Here is a 9,610-nt window from a genome sequence, read left to right as displayed (position 1 = left end):
CAACTGCTTCTTCAACTTGATAACACTTAAGAGGATCAGTGGCGTATTTACGGGGGGGGGATATGGGGGATAGATCCCCCTTGGCCTTTTTTTTTTTTAGTCTGTTCCCATAAACCTTAATATACCTACTAGTATGCAAACCGCAACTGTAATTACCTGTAATCAGTAATCACAAACCACAACTAACGATGTATGAAATCTGATATTATTATAATTAATGAGGAGTGAATATAGGCAAAATTATACACAATCTCTTATCTCAGTGGAACAAATGATAACGTTTGTCCCTGATTTGTATCCTCAGTGTCATGTATTCTATTATTAGATCATAAACAAATGTACGATATTTTGATAATATGATCTAATATACCTAATCTATAGTAGGTAATATTCTATTACACAGTAATTGTTTATGATAATCATTAATCTATGCATACTATTCGGTGTTCTGTTTATACTTCATTGCTCAAATGATAATAAATTGAGTATTAAAACAACTATTTAAGAAATATTATATTAATTCGTGATTGAAAGTGATATTTTATGGTCAAATTTACTTTTATTTATATACGGTATTTTATTTTTCAATATAATTTACCTACTTTTTTCAATGACATCAAATAAGAATACCTTGTTATCATTTTTCACAAACAATAAAAAAATTCGAAGAGAAAATGAAAATAACGAGACTGAAGTAAGTGCTAATTTTTGTGAAATTTGAAATGTAAATTCAAGTTTTTGTGATATTTAGGTGAACTCACCAGTAAGAAAAATTACAGAAGTAAACAAGTCTGCATGTACCACCAATTCTTTAGAAAGTTTTAGTGAGGCATCGAATTCACGATTACAGCAAGTAATTAATTATTTCATTGAATATATAAAAAGTTAATTGTTCAAATTTCAAATTTGTTTACTTTGTTATTCTTAAAAAAAAACTAAATTAGTTATGCTTATATAGGTTTATAATTTATATGCTTTTATGATCAGTGGTCACAGCTTATAAATTTATAACTCACTTAAATTATTTAGGCATTATATTATTTATATTATATATTATTATATATTTATTAGCTTCAAATAGCATGTTTTACTTGACATATGGAAACAAATACAATTTAATAATTTGGCTTAAAAATTGTTTAATATATTCTAGTTATTATTGTGGCATTAATATAATAATATGTTTCAATTATTTATTAAAGGATGATTTTATTTGTGAAAATAATCAAACGCTCGGCAATGCTAATGACATAGGTTATTTTGTAGAATGTTTATCTTTAACAGATGCTGATAAAAAGCTTGTAAGTTACATACTAGTTGATAAATTATTTGAATACTTAACACATTAATATTTATTGAATTAGTATTTTTTTTAAATTATGCATGTTTATTTTTATTTAATGTCTATATTTTAAATTTAATTTTATAATATTTATTAAAACTAATTAGTTTGTTATTTAAAATGATATTTATTCAAGGTGCTAACTAATCTATGGGTACCAGATGTTGAATATAAATTCCCATTGCTTGCAAAAAATGAAAAACGTGGCTTAAGATTTCAGCATAAATGGCTAAAAGAATTTAATTGGCTGGCGTATTCAAATGTCAAAAATGGGACATTCTGTAAATACTGTGTACTGTTTGCAAAAAATGGTGGTGTTGGAAGCCAGCCTTTGGGTAGCCTTGTTACTGTTGCTTTCAGCAACTGGAAGAAGGCAAAAGAGGTTTGATAATTTAAATGATTTATTCCAGAGACATTTGCTAAAATATTTAATACATTTTTTTTTAGACTTTTCGGGCTCGTGGAAGTTTGAAATATCATACATTGTCTGTTCTAGACTCTGAACACTTTTTAAAATAATAGAAAAAAAGGAACTGTCTATAATAGAACGCATAGATAATAATAGGTAGGTAATATTAAATGCATAATATGATACCCTTACTTTAAAGTTTAAATTTTTGAAGTACATTGATTCTGTGAATTTGTTTAGAATGGTACAAATTGAAGAAAATAGAAGAAAAATAGGACCAATTATTGAGTGTATAATTCTATGTGGTAAAGAAGAGTTGGCTTTGAGAGGACATAGAGATTTTGGTGATATCTTAGTAGATGGTAAGCATAAATATAGAAACTAAAAACTAAATTGTATAAACTTTTACCATTTAATAATAATAATACTTAAGTATAATTAAACTGAATTATCAATGTCATATAACTATTGGACAATAATGCTCCAGTCATGCTAATTATGGATTTACAATTATTATTGTAAAAAACATGTTATTATTGTTTGCAACTTTTAACTTTTTTTTTTTTAGATGATTCAAGGCAAGGCCATTTCCGTGGTATTCTCAAGTACAGAGCAAAAGGAGATGAATTTTTGCGTAATGTTCTTGAGGGTTCAGGGAAACGTAATAAATATACGAGTCCAATTATACAAAATGAAATAATTCAGTCATGTAACACAATTTTACTAAGGAAACTAGTTAATGTGATTAATAAATCTAAATGTTTCTCTGTTCTGGCTGATGAAACAACCGACATATCGACTAAAGAGCAACTCAGTATATGTGTTTGATATATTGATAAAAACAATAAGTTGCATGAGAACTTTTTACGATTTTTTGAAATTGATAGCTTGACTGGTTATGACTTGGCTAACTCAATATTAAATGGTAATTGTAAATTACACATTTATGATTTATTTATTTATTCACTTTATTTATTTATATTATTTAATTACATTTTTTTGTTGGTAGGCTTAAACAGATGTGGAATTGATTGCAATTATTTATATGGCCAAGGCTATGATGGGGCCAGTAATATGGCTGGTCGATTTAAAGGAGTACAGACTATTGTGAAATCTAAATACCCCAACGCTATATAATATGTACATTGTGCAGCACATTCGCTGAATTTAGCTGTTTCAACAGCTAGTGGCATAAAACCTATCAGAAATTGTTTGGGGGTGATCGAAAAAGTTTATAATTTTTTCAATACCCCTAAAAGAAATTCTGTTCTTTTAAATACCATTGAGAATTCAAATAATGCACCCCAAGTAAAACAACTCAAACGGCTTTGTGCTACTCGTTGGATTCAACGTTATGATTCTGTAAATGATTTTTCTGAACTATTTTCATTTGTTCTCAATGCGTTAGACATTATATCTGATTGGAAAGAATCAACAGATGCTGAAATGCTTCAGAAAGCGTTAAAAGATTCAGAGTTTATGATTTCTTTGATTGTTATAAAGGTTCAGATAATATCTATTTTATATACATTTAGGTACATATATTGTGTTATTTTTAAATTTTGTTTTAGGTATTATTTTCTTATGGACTTCTGCTGTGTAAACAATTGCAAAAAGTTCAAATTGATTTGAAAAAGACAATACTCATAGTAGAAAATGTAATAGCTACTTTAAAATGTATCAGAGAAAATAATGAAATAGAATTCAAAATTATCTATAATAATGTCAAAGTAATCTTTTACTTTAATATACTGTTTAATATTTAAAATAATATTTATGATGAACCTACATCATAAATATACCCCCAAATATTTATTAATATATTACAGAAAATGGCAGATGATGTTGGAATTGAATTGCTAGAGAAAAGAATTTCTTCTAAACAAACACATAGAGCTAATCCAAATTTACAAAATCATTCTACCGAACAATACTATCGTGTAACAGTATTTTTACCATATATTGATTACTTTATATCACAACTTACTGAGCGTTTTATAAATCATAAAAGTATTTTTGAAGGTATAAACTAGTTATTACATATTTTATATTATATTTTCAAAAAAAAATCTCTATTGACATTATATTATTATAAATTATAATATATAAGTACAAATACTGAATAGCTATATAAATAACTAATTTGCCAAAGTATTTTATTATTTGATATTTACTGTTATAGGGTTCGATTGCATTTTTAAAACCCAGCCATTGCCACTAGAGATAAATGACCGAGAACAATTTAATAAGCTTGTGAACATATATTTACCCGTTGTAGATAAATTCAATAGCATAGCCGAATTCAATATGTGGAAAACAAAACTATTTACAGATAATATCATTCTTAGTTCAGGATTACAGGCATTAGAAATTTGTGATAAAGAATTTTATCCCAACATTTACATGTTGATTTTACATGTTCATTCTCTAATTTAAAAAGAATTAAAACTTATCTCAGGAATAGTATGAATGAAGTAAATTTGCAGATTTTAAATTATGATATATTATTGAAAGTATTTATAAAATTGTGTATTTCATTGTTATTATAGACTAGACTGAATGGATTGGCTCTATTAGCATGCCATACAGAAACAAAGATTACACCAGATGAAGTCATTGATGAATTGTCTCTGAAAAATAGAAGACTGGAGTTTGTTTTGTAAAATCACTGCAAATAAATGGCTATATGTGCCTATGTGTTATATATACCTATGTAGATAATAGATATCAATGATCAATATAATTATATGATATTTTACATTTTTACAGAACAAATTATTAATTAGCTAAATATTTTATAAATTTATTTCATTGTGTTGATTATTATAAATCTATATTAAGCTATTAATATATTTTTTATTCATTAGATTATTATGTTAAACTTAAAATGCTATTCATTGATTAATATTGTCTTTTAAAATACCTATACTTGATTAGTGATTAAAAATTAGGGATTAGCAAAAAAAAAAAAGTCTTGCATGACTGGTTTCTTTGAAAATGTATTTCTAATTTCTATATCCCCCCCCCCTCAAGAAAATCCTAAATACGCCACTGAAGAGGATGTCAGATTTTTAGCGCACCATTTATTTCTCTCTCTGACCCACGCACAATCATTTTAGTGTTTTCTTAATCGTACATTTGGTATGCTACGCGTGGGTCAAAGATGGAAAACAAATAGTGCGCTGACATCCCAACCAGCAACAAGTTTACACGAGTGAGCTGGGTATGGCTCCATCATAGATAATAAAGATATGGATAGGACATAATGGTCTTATCATCGGTCTTCGAGGGGAACAATTGAGGCCAAATAAAGTATACCTATATCGAGTATCGACTATTAATATAAAGGAGCCTCAATTGCCTTCCCCTCCGGGAACGCGGCCTGAAATGTATTTAATATAGGCGTGGACTATCCATGGTGTCAACAATCAAAGGATCAACTTGATAATCAAACAATTAAGTTTGGCAACCTACAACTCAGGATTTTTTTATTCAAAGTGTCCTAATGAGTCATAAGAAGGTTAGTTAAATAAACCTATGGTTAGTTGAAGCTATGGTGATGATAGACGACTACCATCACTGGTCGTGAGCTTTGTGATGATCTTTTCCTACTAACCATCAAGGTATTCGATATTGTAAACATAACAATGAAAGAAAATATTTATCAACTGATTACGTTACGTATTACCTACGTATTGTTAACATAACTATTCTACCTTTACACTTTTTCTTCCCCCGTCTCTCACAGCTATATACAGGTTCAGCCACTCTCATTCCACTCCTCCATATGATCGGTATTCTGTCTATCCATCTCTTCTTCAGTCTTCTCGCCCCTCATTTCCCCCCTAAATTAACTTCTATAGTTACTCTCACTATCTCTTATCATACAGTGACCGAACCACCTAAACCTATTCTCTCTTGTTTTCACTACAATATGTACACTACCCTTAATTAATTAATTTCTTATTCTATCCTCTTTTGTACCTTAACACCTAACTTATTACTCTCATATCTGCTACTCTCACTCCACTTACCTACCCTAACCTTACATTTCTTTTTCATCTTTCCCTTTCATACACCAAACATTCTGAAATCCTGTTGACCCATTTCCTTATCTTCGCCATATCACACACTTCCTAATTCCTATTCACTCAGTCTCTAGTTACCTACAAGTCATCGTACTTGATTATCGGTGAAAATATTTAAATATCATTGAGCGAATTCCCTACTCGAAATAATTACTTAAAAAAATAACATACCTCGCCAATTTTCTAATTTTTAACACGACTCTATTGATAGCCGGAATAGTGTTATACCAGTATAATTACAATACAAATATTGAAAAATTTCGGGCAATACATCCTTTGATCAATTAACAATAATAAAAAAAAACTTACTGAGAAATAAGAAAATACATACCCCGTGACGGAATCAAAACTGCTACGGAACTTAGTCTTCGAAGCACTGAAACGTTCACACATTTCAATCTGCTTATGATATAATATTATTCCCAGTTTGAAAATTTTCACTGACGAATACCATTTCTGAAATAACACGCATCTTATGCAGTAAAATGTTCAACAATATTCTAATGACCTATTCGTTACAGTCTACAGATATTATATAAACCTACCAATAAATACCTAATATTAATTTTTATTACACAGAGTTTGTATTTTTAAATGTTGTATTCAAGGATTTATAATTTTTATTTTTATACCTAACAAAAATTACATTTATTCACAAGTCAGTTATCAACTAGAACTCGACTACGAGTAAGACAGCGTTTGGATTGTTCGGACTGGCGAATAATTTATTATTATTATACATTGCGCCTTTGGTAGGTAGTAAACGTATATACTTCTACGTTACTGAGTTAACAGATTTTCCGTGACAATAAAAATTTAATTCAAGTCTAAAAAGTAAGTAAATGTAAGCCCCAAAATAATATGAAAATAAACTAACACAACAATCGCTTAAAAATTAATTTAATTCAAATAATGAGATGAACCTTATTAGACCATTTAAATTTTCCAGAACAAGCCCCCAGTTGGTCGCATGCCAATTTTAACCATAACTAGACCATAAGTTTATAGACATTCTATAATGCATTATCCTGCCGGTGGCCCTAGACACTGTTGGGGAAATAATATTTCTTTAGTAATTAAATTACGATACGAATTATAAGTTACGTAGGTACTTGTCCAATACTCGACTACCAGAATTTAAAATAAAGAATGTGATATACCTAGGTAACCTATCGATCGATTCTAAAACAGAAACTTAACCTAGGTACAAATAATATCATAATATCAAATAGTGAAATGTGAAAATTTGAAGAAAATTTTTTATAGGTATATCCCGTAAAACCCCCAAAATAAAACGTACGTTTGAGGTGTTCTCTTAAAACCCAAATATTTAATGCCCGTATCCCGTATGCATAGAAAATGTATGTTTCACATTTAACAAAAACTAAAACTATCGTGACGGAACTGAATTACGAAGAACGTATAAAACAAAAATAATCGTCACCAAGTGGTAGGTATAATCTGCTATGTACTTACAAATCATATTAAATAACATTAATCATTATGTATTTTCTTATTTTATTAGGTATAGGTATAAAAACCTACCTTCCTACTTATAAAACCATTGCCTAATCATTGATTTCAAATTTTAAAAATTATTCTACTATAACAATAAATTAACAGTTGTAGGCAAAGTATTATAATTTAAGGTATTTTTCATAATATCCTAATTTTTGTACACCTATAACAACTGGATTTTAAAAATTACTCTACGTCTAGCGGGTATATAAGTTTGTCTGACAATAAATATTTACATTAGGTCTACCGCGTCAACAGAGTAGAAGAACAAAACTTACGTAATTATTTATTATTCCGGCGAAACGCGTTCCCTTCGAGTGTATAATATTGTCTAGTGTCAGAGCTGTGCATCTCCGCCAAGGAAAATGCATATCTCCGATCCAAAAGTTCAGTCTGGATGTATTGAGATTAATGACATTTATAAAAATAGGCACCTAGCTTAATAACCAGAATGGAACGAAATATGTGAGTACCTACGTATTGGAATCGCTGTTCGTCTCAGACGATTGTCATTTGCCATAGATTATTTATAATTATAACCTCACCGTCCTAATCATAGCAAATATATATATGGTCCTAACCGATGGATGATGGATATTTTTACATTATCTTCAAAAAAACATTTATTTGTTTCTATGCGGTAAATTGAATTCAAATTTACAATATAGATAACGGTTTTTTTACTTGGTTTATTAACAAATTCTAATTGATATAAAATAATAATTAAATAAAAATAGTTTTATTGATCCCAATACTTAAAAATAATGTTTCAAATAAAATAATAAAAAGAATTTAAGAAATATTTTAAAATAAAAAACTTCGACAGTAATTCCATATTGGCAAGTGTTGTTTTCTATAGCTGAAAACTGAATAGTTATAGTATCGAACATAATGGGTACGTAAAAAATAGAAATATAAGTAAAATAAATTACCTTTATTTAATTGTATTAAATTTTTGTTTAATAAGTTTTTATAAAATTGACTTCAACCCATATAAATGTTCTAATTTTATTTTTCAATTCGTTGATAATATATGAAACGAATTTTTTGCTTGGAAAGCAATGTCATAGAAAATTCAGAAAATGCAGTTTATATTTAAATCCGTGGCCTAATTATAAATAATAATTTCTGATGCATTGATGCTGAAGATTAAGGGGGTGGACAATCAGTCGTACCGAAATCGAACATCTTAAACACTTAATATAAACAATTTTTCACACACGCGTCATGGTATGAAAATAAAAAATATTTATAATTCATATTTATACCGATTTTCTACCGATTTATGCCGATCTTCTATATTAATAATAATTATAAATATATAGCAATAACAAATCATTTTTGAATAGCGGCCCACCGGAAAGTTCCCAGTATCCCGCCGGCTCAGTCCACCCCTGGTTCATATTGTAACCAAATAATCTATTATAAACACAGTTACTTTTTACAGATATTATAAGTTAAAATTTGGACGAAATTACTTATTAAAACCAAGAATAACGATTTTAGTTGTTTTGTTGTAATTTAAAAATAGTAGGTATTCGCGGATTTATGAAACTTTTAGAGTATATTATTATAATATATATACACGATGACACTTTCAAATGTAATTTTTTAGGCAAAAATGACTTTATCCTACTAAATTGTATGTACTAATGCCTAATAATAAAATAAATTACTTTAATCTCAATATTATTTATTAGTTAACGATGTCTTTGCTCAGAATCGTTTTTCGTTTGTTCGTTTTGTATTTTAATAATTTATCCATGGATATATTATTATTACTAATAATTATAGTAGGTGTGTTTGTTCTATCTCATTAATTTATTTAATACTATACCAATGTATACGTCCCTAATCCCTATGATATAGAATATAGATATTAGGTGAACAATAGAAGTTAAGTATGTGACACTAAATTAATAGTTACCTATAACTTATAACGTTGTATTTGGAAAAAAAATTATCAGTTATTAATTAAAATTGTATCTTATGACTATTATCAGTTATAAGCTATAACATATATTTCTATAAATTAAACCAAAACATATATATATTAAGTACCTTATATAGGTAAGCTTCTATTAATTATAATTATTCTACGAACAGGGACTGGAAAAACGACGACGACGTTTATATCTCGCGTATTTTATACATTTGTAACTAAAATATGCGCATACAACACTTGGATAGCACATTTTTCGTGACATTAAATATTTATTTTAAGTCTTAAAAGTAAATTTAAGCCCCAAAAGA

General features: G+C 28.2%; 1 pseudogene; it reads left to right on the top strand.

Annotated features, from left to right (window-relative positions):
* The first annotated feature begins 784 nt into the window (after positions 1-784).
* On the top strand, positions 785-4,693 carry LOC132947107 (52 kDa repressor of the inhibitor of the protein kinase-like; annotated as a pseudogene).
* Positions 4,694-9,610: the final 4,917 nt, after the last annotated feature.

The sequence above is a fragment of the Metopolophium dirhodum genome, chromosome 6 (assembly GCF_019925205.1).
Source record: "Metopolophium dirhodum isolate CAU chromosome 6, ASM1992520v1, whole genome shotgun sequence".
NCBI lineage: Eukaryota > Metazoa > Arthropoda > Insecta > Hemiptera > Aphididae > Metopolophium > Metopolophium dirhodum.
The sequence above is the reverse complement of the archived record's forward strand: the minus strand, read 5'-3'. Positions and strand labels throughout refer to the sequence as shown.